Source organism: Curcuma longa, chromosome 20 (assembly GCF_044706935.1).
Source record: "Curcuma longa cultivar G26 ecotype Majalengka, Jawa Barat chromosome 20, ITB_CL_G26_1.1, whole genome shotgun sequence".
Classification (NCBI taxonomy): Eukaryota; Viridiplantae; Streptophyta; class Magnoliopsida; order Zingiberales; family Zingiberaceae; genus Curcuma; species Curcuma longa.
The window spans coordinates 8,374,579-8,388,106 of NC_133880.1; positions in this window are offsets into that span (position 1 = coordinate 8,374,579).

The following is a 13,528-nucleotide window of genomic DNA, read 5'->3' on the forward strand; positions in this document are numbered from 1 at the left end:
TAAAGCTTAACGGGAAGTTTTACAAAATAAGGATTAGATTTGCTATATTATATGAAGTTGAATATTAAGCTATGAAGTGAACACGCAAGCAAAAGATAAGAGTCGCAGAAATGAGGATGTTAAGGTGGATGTGTAGACATACGAGGATAGATTGGACAAGAAAAAAAACATTAGCGAGAAAGTTGGAGTTGCATTTATTAAGGAAAATTTCCGAGAGACGTATTTAAGATGATATGAACATGTACTTAGGTGATCAATAAATGTCCTAACTAGGTGATGTGAGACCATGACAAATATGCATATTAATCGAGGAAGAGGGAGGTCAAAGAAGCCTTAGTTAACAACGATAAAACAAAATAAAATTCATTTAAATATAGATGAGGATATAGTAGGGGATTGAGCCTAATGGTGTAAGAGGATTCATATAGCCAACTCCACTTAAGATAAACACTTGGTTGTTGTTGTTATATTCGGTTAGGGTGTACAAGGGGAGGCTGATGGGTAAAAGACACCTTGGAGAAAAAAGAATGATAAAGGAATGCAAATAAAACTCCATAGAGATATGGCTCATCAAAATTTTATTACACAAAACAAACTAGGTTCTTATCTCAACAAATAAATGAAAACCCAAAATGTCCTTTCCTTTAAAAAAGCAATGTTAATTTAGAATAGTTATTGATAAAGAACATAATTAACAAAGTTGATTAATCGAACCAGATACAAATCTGGTGAGTTGGGAGAGAATGAGCAAATACCCACATTTTGACCACGAAATTTAGCACAAATGAGAAATACACAAGAATTTACTAGAGAGCTAGGGTCGTTAGACAATAGAGAGAGGACAAGGGGTCGATGAACAACAGAGAAGAGAGAGAGAGAGAGAGAGGAGAGGAGAGAGGAGGAAGGATTCCGGCCGGGAAACGCCTTCGTTCGGCGACGCCACCGGAGGCCCCGCCCGGGGCCGGCATAGTTCTTGTGACTCATGCCACATGTTTATAGTTCTGCAAGCTCTGCAAGGAAGACCAATTGATAACTTTACTAAGAGCACAACTATAAATAACTGATAATACCCATATTGTTTTGTTACTACTACTTTTTACTAATTATTTGGGTGTATTAATATACCTATTATTAATATGACAAAAATATCATTTAACCATCTCATACGTATTGCCAATATTACCTATATGCTTTATTAATTTATTATTATTATTATTAATTTAATATCATCATAACAATATATTATTGATGGTTTTAGACTATAATTAACTTTTTTATAATATCAATAATAATATATGTGAGCAATAATATATATATTAGCAATAGGAATAATATATATCAGAATTTTTTTAATTATTTAATGATAACTACATATCATATTACAACCTTGGTCTTATTACTTATAATAATCCATATTGACTGATTCTGAATAATTAAATATCCAATAAATTGGTACTATTACTTGTATTATTGTTATTAATATTTTTTTTGTTTTTTACTGGTTTTGATCAGATTGATGATCATACAAATCCAATAGATAATATACCAATTGAATAAATTCTTATTTAAGTTTTCTAAACCTCTAATCCTAATATCAATGCTGATTTTAACAACCATGCTAAAGGTAACAATGTACTTAAAGTTTAAAATAGAATTGACTTGAACAACAATATCAGAATGCACAAAAGATGTGCAAAAGAATGTGTATGAACACTGCTAGAGAACAAGGATTTAACATGTGGACACTGCTAGCAAACAAGGATTTAATAGTTTCCCTAACTTAAAGGATTCACACACTAAGACTTGAAAGATTAAACCAACTAGAAGCTGTTCTCAAAATTTGGATACCTAAATAATTATGAATCTAAAGGGAGGTGATATCGCTATAAGTGCAAATGAAAATGGGAACACAGTCAACTAGTGCAATCTCTAGACTTGTACCCTGGGTAAATCACCTTTTTTAAACCTCAAAGTTTAAATGGAACAGAAAGCTAAGAAATATTGAACAATTTGACGAATTAGTGAGTTTACTTATAATAGGTTCAAAGGAAACTCACAAATATAAAACACAAAGGAAAGTGATAGTTTATTATTTTTCTCATGTGGCTAATATTGTTTTCATTATACTCTTTATCACCTTGCTAGTTATGTTCTAGTGGTCTTTCTATTGACTGGATGCAAAAATAGCTTCCTCAATTGTTCTCTTACTTAGGAGGTGTACATAGAGCAACCTCCTAGGTTTGTTGCTTGGAGAGACAAGCCTTGCATGTAAACGAAAGAAATTTTTGTATGGGAGGAAGTCTCCAGGCATGGTTTGTTAAGTTTATCTCTTCTCTTTTTTAGTTTACAGAATGATTTGTGTCAAATCATTGTGTTTACCTTCTCTGTTCATGAGGTTTATCTTGTTGTTAGCACTTCCTTGGCATAAAGGTTATCTATTCCTGTGGAGGTATTGACATCTCACAATAAAATTATGTGCTTTTGATATGCTTGAGGAAATGAGTAAACTTGATAAGCCAATTGATACTCTCAAGGATCATAATTTTAGATTATTTGCAATAGGGGAAGTTATTATCTAACACGGGCAGGTATCAGAGTTTTGTTGGAAAATTAAACTACCTCAGTCACCAGATGTCTTATTTTGTTTCAATTATAAACCAGTTAGTTTATAAAACCTCCATGCTATGATCATTGGGAGATAGCTCAAGGAATTTTGTAGCACGTTAAGAATGCTCTGAAAAGATCTCCTGTATCATGATTGTACTAATCTCCATGTTTAGAACACAGACATGCAGATTGGACATGAAGCAATCAAGAAAAACACGTGACACACAATAAGATGAAAGATGTGATACAGGCTACAAATCCTTAGATTCAAGAAGGGAAACGTTAACACACTAATGAAGATGGAAGACACAATGCATAATGAAGAAGTTAGGATCACCCTAGTAGGAAGAACTCAACTCATGGATCTGAGGATCACAATCAGGAAGTCGTGAGTGGATTTGTTGACAGGAGGAAATTACCCTAGGAGAAAAAGATGATGTAGAGGATTGCTGGAGAAGGAGGCAGTTAGGAAATCATGAGTTGTCGTTGCTATAAATAGCGAAGAGGGTATTATCAGCTTAGACAAATTATTAAGATCGATCCCCACATAGTCCCCTCTACCTATATATATTATCTAATAATCATTTTACATTTGCATCCATGTAGCGTGTATATCTGCAAATATACTCATATTTATTTACAGTTAGGTGCTTAACAACTATATTGCAGATTTAATCTCCCAAAAGATAATTCATAAAATTTGTGGCATTGCCTGAATGATTCCTACTACGCTAAACAAAGGCATAAACTTGAATTTTCTGAGTTAACCATATTTGTGCATACATTCAGTCACTAGATTATTAGGCTGATTATAGATAAATTCTCTGTTTTCCCTTTACCACTTAGAAGCATACTGGAAGATAAGTTACTAGTAAATAATGATCCACACATTGAAAACTTTTCCTCTGAATCCGTATTGGAGTGGCAAGTCATAAAATTATCATGATAATAAACCAAATGTCAAGACTATTGATGCAGCCAAGGAAACAAATCGTGCAGAAAAAGAAATTGCTGATAAATTCCAAATTTGCATCCATGATAAATGGAAATAAATTGAAAAAAAAAACCAAGATTGATGCATCTGCAATGAATTAGAGATTTAGTTTTTATCATATGGTAATTAACATTTTCTATTTTGGTAATAAATAGGGAATAGTTATAATCCCTATTAAGAGTAGTGCATTTTCTTTATTTAAAATTTATCGTCGAGCCGAGATTATAAAAGAAGTCTAGAGTCCTATATTTTAAGCATTTTGGAATTGATACAATTTTCAATTTAACTTCTTTGTGTGAGAGTTATTCCTCTATGTGAGGTTATTTTCTTCTTTGGTTCATTGACTTTGTTTCAAGTTCTTGAGTGGTTCAACAGTTCGATTTTTGGTGTCGTGTTTATCATATTTTCAAGATTTTCCTAGCTATTCTGTGTGAATCAACAGCTAAACTTTTGTTGTTATACACTTCCGCTACATCAACTACGCATAAACAGTTTCCCAAAACTACAAGACACTTGCCATGAAAACTGTCTTTCTTGCAATCCCTATTTTAAGTTGAACTATCATGACAACCCAAAAATCACAAACAAATATATTTCAAAGTTCAGATAAATCATGCCAAACAAACTGAATAAATCTAATCCTTGGTTAAAATGCAGACTCTCCAAATAGAATTACCATATCTAGAAACACAACTATTAAAGTCAGTTTCTAAACCATAATTAATTAACAATGAAGTGGCTATGGCGAACTAGTTTACATCCATAATTTGCATAACTGAGGCCACTTCGATTTCCTATATCACAGATTTACCATCATTTTTGTTACATCCTTTAGTTATGTCCTGTTGAGAATCCTTGGTTAGAACGCTGTACTGAAATCAATTAGTTAATGGCATTAGATTCCTAGATAAAGCATTCAATGGGATTACAACCAATTGCCTGTATGAGTAATATATCACATAGAGGACCCCTCCTGAAAACTCTGGTAATGACAAATAAGCAGGAAAAAAAAAAAGTATCATGTCAATGTATTGGATTAAAATAATTTAATGGCCATCTGAAAACTCTACAACAAAGAACTGAACGAAACTCACAGCAGGAGGGTGAGTGAAAAGGAACGCATTCTTCTCCTTTGTGTAACTGATGAACAGCAACAGCGCATTAAATACTACATACTTGCGCATGTCAAAGAGAAAACTTATCATGAGAAATGCCAGTAAATTATCCGCTTCATAAGAAAGATCCGAACTTTTTAAACAGCTAAAAGAGGAAAAGGATATAATCCGATGCAAGCGAGAAGGAAATCCTTGTTCTCAGGGAACTTTTTTGGATAGAACTGTGCAAGGAGCGCGATCGCGATGATGATGGATCCGATCAGCAACCTGATGTTGCTCAGCCTCACATCTTCAGTGTATCCCCGACTCTTAACGATCTGAACCCAATGCAAGTTATCACCGCCTCAGAAACCCTAAATAACCGAGAGATCTAGGCAAACCAGTAAAACTCGAGGATTGTGTGAAGTGAGGGGAAGGAGATGCTACCTCGGTGACAGATTCATCGAGGACATGCTTGATGGAATGGTGATCGATCTTTTTGGGGCTCTTCGCTGCGCCGCTGCTCCCCATATTCCCCAAGTCGTCTCCTTGTCCTCGGAGACCAAATGCGCTTTCTCCCCTCAATAAACAGAAACCATGCGGGTACTTTCCGAAACGCCCCCGAATTTAATATATATTTTAAAATACTCTTCTAAGTTATCATCAACGTTAAAATGCCTTTTATATTTCTATTTCATCAGCAAAATATTTTAGTGCAATAAAAATTAGCTGATTTTAAAAAATATATTAAAAAATTAAGATAAATTTTTTAATTGTAAATATGAAAAAACATAATAGTAAAATGCTAACAACAAATATTAGAGGTCATTTTAAAAATAATATTTTTAAAAAATAAAAATAAAAATCCATCATATTTTAAATGCATTTTAATAATAATTATTTTCAATAAATTAATATAAAGTAAAATCATGGTAAATATTCAATCAATTAATAGGTAACAATTCAACATTATTCTTCATACACGGCTGAATGAATGGGATCTGATCTGAATTAATGGATGGGATGATTTAGTAAAGTAATCATGATCAAGTATTTTTGATCAATTAGATATCGATCGGGTTAATTTTCTTTCGGTCGAGGTCAACTTCTAATTGTCGAGCATTTTAGAAATTTTTTAACATAGATCTCGAAAGGCTCAAAGAAAATATTAGAATGGGGCCAAGATGAATCTTGACAAAAGTCCTTTCGATACTCAAGTTACACATCGGAAAAAAAGATGAAAACAAAAATAAATAACAAAGAGAATAGAAAATAATTGAATTATTTATCTTGTGATCCATTAATTTTAAATAGAAAGTAGAAGGATTCTTGTTCTCAAAAGAGCATATCTCTTCTTTCTTGACGAAGAAAATACACTTCTTCCCTCTTGATCGAAAATACATCTCTTTATGATCAATTCTTTAATAATTACCATGCCAAATCAGAATTCTACATTGTGGTTGACGAAATTCGGCTGTGACTCAGATGAATTTGGTTTGAGATAGCAAGGGCTGACTCGACACAAGTTCAATTTGACCGGACCTGAAACTAGTCTAGATTAAATCTGAGTTCGATTTGATCGAATCCGAGCTCATTTTGACAGAATCTGAGTTTGGTTTGATGGGACTCAAGTTCATCTTGATTTGACTTCCAAGTCAATTTTATTTTTGATTTGATTATATATTAAGTCAATCTAAGCTTGTGAATGCACGTGATCATTTTTGAAAAGAAAAAGGGAAAGGGATAGTTTCTTTCCCTTCAAAAACAGTACTGTTGGTTAAAAGTACAAAATTTAATAAAATTTACTATTCTCACATATTTGATAAGATAAATTGAAAATTTAAAAAATTATAATTAATTATCTTTGTCTATTTCAACAAATGTAACTAATTCAACTATATCCTGAGATTACATATCCTACGCATAACATAATAAATTATCAATCAATCACAATTGGAGTGCTACTTCAATAATTCTATCTCGCCGTAACTAATTCAACTATATCCTGAGATTACAGATCCTACATAACATAATAAATTATCAATCAATCGCAATCGGAGTGCTTAATTACATTATAAGCGAGATATTTCATTTCATTTTTAAATTTCTCCATATTAATTCAAAGGGGTCATGGAGGAGGAGGAGGCAGGAGCTCTGTCTTCAACAGATCCTCCCGCTCCATCCTCCTCAACTGAATTCTCGTGCAAACCAGCAAGCCTCCCAGAACCGCCTGCAATCCGACCGCGACCGCAAGGAAAGACAGCCCTACCTTCTCGCCCGGGTTAAGCTGACCGGTGCTCCTCGACGTTTGCCTCGTGATCTTTCCCCTCGAGTGCAGCTGACCTCCGTCGTTGCCTCGATGAGTGTGCGGCGGAGGGATGGCGATCTTCGGAGCATGATTCTTGGGCGGCGGGGAAGGTGCGAATGCTGGAGTCGGGGATGGAGACAGCAGCGGAGGATAAGCAAAGGGATCGACGACGGCGAGGACGAGCTGGAAGAAGAGCAGAAGGGGAATGAACAAGCTTGCAAAGGTCAGAGATTGCAGTTCCATGGGAGAGAAGGGAGTCAAGGTCTCCGACCAGGGCGGATGGCTCCGCCTCCTTCAAATGGTTGCAAAGCCACATAAATTTGGATGGAGAAAAAGAGATCAGAAACAGGAAAAACAAAAAGAGAAGAAGATGAGGATCGAGGAGGAGGAATGCAGCGTATTTTATCCTTTCCCGTTGAATTTCAGCTAAAAATAGGGAATCGAGAAACGAGCGGTGTGTGTTTCCGTCATTAATTATTATTGAAATCGTTAATTGAAAGATAATTACAAAAAATCAACACAAGATTATTAAATAATAATATTATTCTCTTAACACTTCATTCCAAACCAAGACACTAGCTAGAATTTAAAAGATTTAAGAATAATAAGCTAAGATATTATTTTTGAATCATAGACCAATTATTAATTACATCTGTCTAATTTATATAGAGGTTTATTTCATAAGATGACTTTGTGAACAAGAATAAATAGATCAGGTTTATAATAGTTGCATGATGCGGCAAAAATCAGTGGCATAATATGATGTTGATGATGATGTTTTCTTCTTATCATGACATAGTCGATTTCGTCCATTGAGCACTGTTTGGATGTCGAGAGATTGAGTCAAGCACTTTGTGGGTTCATTGTATCGAGTAGAAGGATTTCCTTATTTAAGATCAACACGTAGTCAGAGAGCATTAATCTTATCCAAATTATGCCTCTCTGATGCTTAAGTGTGCTAAGTGAGAAGTTGAGAGCAGTAAATATTGGAGTGGAATAGATGTTTGTATGAGAGTGAGTGTATCTTATCTTCTTTTTTATGATAGCCTTTTCATGTAATTACATGAATAGATACTTAAATAATCCTATGGCAATAGTCGTCGTTCCTTATTACTTTCATTCCGCAATGGCTTGTAATCTCATCTCACGATAACGCTCTATTTATACTCGTCATTATTAGCTACCGACTCCGAACCCGATGCCTAGCATGATGAGGAGGCGCTTGGTTTATATTCGGTAATGAGAATGGTAAATCAGTGGCATGGGAATGATTACTGGATTGATATTTTTATCAGAAAAAATTTACAATTTTATCCTTACTAATTAAATACATGAAAAAATTTATTGAATAATTTTTTATAGATATTATGAATTGGGAACATCCTTTGCAAGAAAGATGAGCACGTTGGAGTTGAGCACGTTGGAAAAAAATAATTTTTGGAGTGATGGCAATTGATCTGAAGATATAAATTTTCCACTTGTGTTTTCATGAAATATATCATCTATGAGGAACCTCACAAGGTGATGAAATTAATTAATACTAATCAATTGTGAGAAAATGGAACTAGAAACGTATTCTTGTGATAACATCGTCATCAAATCATGTTCATGTCAGCTATGTGAATTTGTATCCCTCATGCAAGTTATAAATCAATTAAAGCATGACTAATTAGAGTACAAAAGCTAACGAAATGGGCAATTAGACTTTGATTGGTTAGGCATTAGTTCATTTCATGAATCATTAATTCATATTCAAGCTCAAAGCTCAAGATCATATCCCACAAAGCTATCATCTAAAGGAAAAAAATACTTCTTTAGCAAAAGGTGTGGCCAAATATCATATGAATGCTAAAATTTGAGGAAACAATAAAATGGAAAATCATGAGTCAAGACATTTATCACCCAAGTAACTGAATACCCTGAACCATGATGCTCCAAGGTGACCTGAAGTTCCTCATTTTGCTGTCAGGCAAATGGTTGCAAATAATGTGTCACAGAGCGCCTCGAGAAGTAATTCTCGAACCGACCACCATGAATCAATAGTGGAATGAACACACTGTCACAACCAAATAGATGTTTGCAAAAAGAAATTAACAACGAAGAGAGTGAGTGTATCTTATCTTCTTTCACCGACATGTAGCTGCAATGGAAGGAGAGCAGGAAAGATAGCAAGGAATAGATGACGAGCCTGAAAGGAGAGCCTCGTGCCTTCCGGGGGTGCGAAAGGAGGTTTCTTAGCGCTGCGCCGGCCGAATTCTCTAGGGTTCCTGGTCTGTTTTTCATGTAATTACAGTGCGCTTCACCTTGCAGTTCTAGAAGAAATGAGGAGAAAGGAAGAAGAAGAGGAGGAGGAAGAAAAGGAGAAGGGATATGATACTTAAATAATCCTATGGCATCAGTCGTCGTTCCTTATTACTTGATGCTTGATCACCTTTGCAATGGCTTCGTAATCTCATCTCACGATAATGCTCTATTTATACTCGTCATAGCTTACAAAATCCAAATATCAAGCACTATCTCCTTCTGTACGAGCTTAACCACGTCAGCCTATTTCCCATAATCGAAGATTGTTACGTAGTATTATTAGTCAGCCCCCACAAGAGTTAGACGGTGCATTGCCAATCGAGTTTGACTATATACTCAAAATGGTCGCGCATTCATCGGACTATTTTGCGCTAATATCTGAACCCAATCTAAATGGTCACACATTCTGTAGGATTGTTAGGAGCACTAGAGGGGGAGTGAATAACGATTCTAGGCGTTTTCACAATCTTCAAAAAATTCGTAAAACTTGCGTATGTGAAATAAAATAGACAACAAAAAATACACAAGTACATGATTATTTTACTTGGTTCACAGTCACAGGTTACTACTCCAAGATCACGATCAAAGATTATTTTCGACAAGCAATTCACTAAGTAACTATACCTCGAGACTTAAATATGGATGGTAAGCGCTTTACAAAATAAGTAGGATCGGTAACAACTATACCGACCTAAAATTCAAGTATAGATGCACAGACTTCGTTGAAGCTCCTCGATGTGATGATAATATGGATGGAATATCTTTGTGCAGACGGTCATCGTTGAGTCGTAATTAGATGCTTCTAGGGTTCTCCCTCGAGACTTATTTTATTAACTGATCCGGGTGCCTAGCTAGAAGCCTTTCCAGACACCTCCATGTTGTCTCATCGATCCACTTTCAACGTTGACTCGGCACTTTCGAGCGCCTGTATCTCTTTTTGAGCGTTTGTATGCTGACGTGGATGTTGTTGGATCAACCTTAACTCCGCAATACCTTATTTAGATTCGGACGCCTGGAATCTTTCCGGGCGCTTAGAGACTGAGATGTCTTGAGCACTGGGACTCTACCACCTCATCTGCCTCCCTAGCCCGTTCTGCTGACGTCCGATCACCTGGAACCAATTTGAACGTCTGGACCGTCCGATCGCCTGGATCCAAATAAGGGAGCTCGGAACACAAAGTTTTAGCTCATCCTTTCCTGCATTACAAGTTAGTCCAAAACACAAAATGTAACAGGAAAGGAATAGTTTAACAAACTGTTTTGGTCTTGACTTCAGGTTTTAAGTGAAATCCTAGGTCAGACCGACGCCTACTGTTCCCCTTATCGGGAACACGCCCTCACCCACTCCACTCAGAAGACTACCAACCAAGTCCTCCAGACTTGTTAGACTTTTGCTTAGCCTCGATCTTCGGCTCCCAGGACTTCCACCACTAGACGTCCAGTCCTCCAGACTCGCCTAGACTTCTGCTTGATGCACTTGATTTGCCAAAACTTCGGGTGTAGTCCTCCTGACCAAGACTTCTTTGTCCAGTCCTCCAAACCAGGTCTTCCACCTAATCCTCTAGATTAGATCTTCCTTTGCTTAGCCTCCAGCTAGGACTTCCATCGCCTAGCCGTAACTAGGATTTTTTTATGCCCAACCGCAACTAGAACTTTTTTGTGCTATCTGCACACTCAATTCAATTCATCAGATCACTTCATACATTTAACTTGAACCCTTTGCCATTATCAAAACTTAGATCCAATCATCTGGTGTTGCTGCACCAACAATCTTCCCCTTTTTGATTATGACAACCTAAGTTCTAAGTTAAGTAAAAATATTTACAATAATAGAAAAGAATAGCAACAATCAAGGCAAATCATAATGATCATATAGAACTTAACGCTCTTGACTCCCCTTGAAATTAAATTTTATTAACAAAGGATAATTTTTTAAAAATATCTTTTTTTCTCTCCCTGAACTTGACATGATTTAATTTTGAGCAACTTATTACCAACCATTCAAGTCATACTTACATTTGAAAAAATATTAAAAAATTATTTTATAATAATTTAAACTAACTTTTATAAAAATTTACTTTGAAAATCTTTATATTTTCCTCAAAAATATTTTTTAAAAAATAAGATTTTGAATTTTTAATGTTTGAAAAAATATTTTGAATTTAACTTTGAATTAACTATCTCTCTCCCCCTTTGACATAATAAAAAAAAATTATAAAAACTTTATCTTACCCAATCATGTGACAAAATATGTTTGAGTCCAAGCATGTTATAATAATAAAAAATACTTAGACAAAAAAAATTTCTTAGGCACATATCCAACTTAGGTTTTGACTAACTATCAGAGGATAGTAGCTTGACCAAGTTGGTCAAGTTTAAGTGTATTATTCTAGTTAGCTTATGCTAAGCAAAAATACTTAACTTGATTCATAGTTTATGTTTATAACCCAAGTTTTAATTTGGTGCAATGACATAAGCATCTGAAACTCAGACTATGACCCTATGCATCTCACCCCATTCTAGGTTTCACAATACAGAATCAAGTTATCTAGTATGCTTTGTGAGATGTGTTAAACTAAGTCTATAGATGCATGATCTCTACTGGAAATACCTAGATTAGGGCTAACAATTCCTTTTACTTTTGAAATCTAAAATTTAAAACTAAGTTTTTCAAATATAAAATAAAATTTTAAACCCATTTTGAAAAATTAAGTAATAATAGATTTGAAAATATAAATTTTAAAATATAAGAAATTTTATACTTAGTCTACAAAACATTCCTAATTGTAGATAAATATGCAATAATAAATGTAATAATAAGTGCAATAGGGAAATGTAATAATGAAAATATAAAAATCAATCAATACATAGTGAAAAGGTCAATACCGGAGTCAATATAAGTCAAATATAAAACTAAAATACTGGGTCTACTAGGGAGGTGGCTGGGGTGGCTCATGCCCCCTAGATCTGATTATGTCCATCAATTCAGAATGTCTAGCTCTACTTCTCTCATCTTGACTCTCAAATTTGCTAGCCACAGTCTGCTGGTAGGAAGTAACTAACTCATGTAAACTGTGGACTGACTCATCAAGTTTAATCACTCTCTGCTCCAGAGTGAGTGGAGGTGGAGGTGGAGGGAGCTGGAGAAGGTTAGCTAGGTCAATGTCGTTGTCCTCCTCCTCCGTGGCTGCGGTTGGCTGTGGCTGAGGTTGGTTCCTCTATCTCCAAGACAGAGCCTCATCCTCATCTATATGTACCCCAGCTAAGGAAAAACTCCTAATGCCTAACATGTCAAACTCACTAGCTGGTTTGACTTCACCTGCGGTGATGTCAAATCCAAGTGATGCTAGGAGCGATGTCAAAATGTGATAGTAGGACATATGTACCCTCCTACTGGTGGTGACACCAGATGAAAAAATAATAACATAGAATATATACAAACTAATGTCTATATCTAATCTATGATGTAATGCATATAAGAAGAAATGTATGAAATGATCGCATCATTACGACATCCCTAATAGTCAGGGGTAAAATGCAAGTCACTAAGACTCTGTACAGAACATAGTCCTGCACTTTGAGTCTAAGTGAAGAGAACTGGGTCACAATTGGGACCCTCTCCTCTCCAAAGAAATATGAATGCATGAGGTCTAGTGTGATGTGTGAGTAGGGATCCCCAAAAGGTACATCCCTAGGGGATAGCAAGTAAATGTACATGATGAATGTCTAAGTCCTAAGTGTTCTCTAATGATGGTGGGAGATAAAATGAAATCTCTCTTGACTACTCGGGTGGAATAGGTCAGATCGTCGATCTGAACTAGGTTATTGTATAACTCGACACACAAACTCGTGTTAACCAGGCTAGTACAATACACTAGTCGCTGAAGGTCGTAATGCTCTACGACCTCCATGGATGGTATGCATGAACGTGTGAAAAATATCCTACATAAATATCTAGAATGCAGGGGTATAAAAGTTAATGATGCAAACTTAATCCTAAATTTCTCAGTGGGGAATCTGAGGTCTGTACTAGGAGTACTAGAAGTACCAGCCTCAGTGGTCTTCCTCTTAATTCTAATGCATAAATTAAAGACTTAACTAAGGAAAAATTAACTTTAAATTGCTTTAGGATTGTTTTGGGGACTTACCTAGGTATTTTTTGAAAGAGAAATAAGAATGTGATGACCTAGAACCTTGGTGATGGCATGGGAAGAGAGTTTT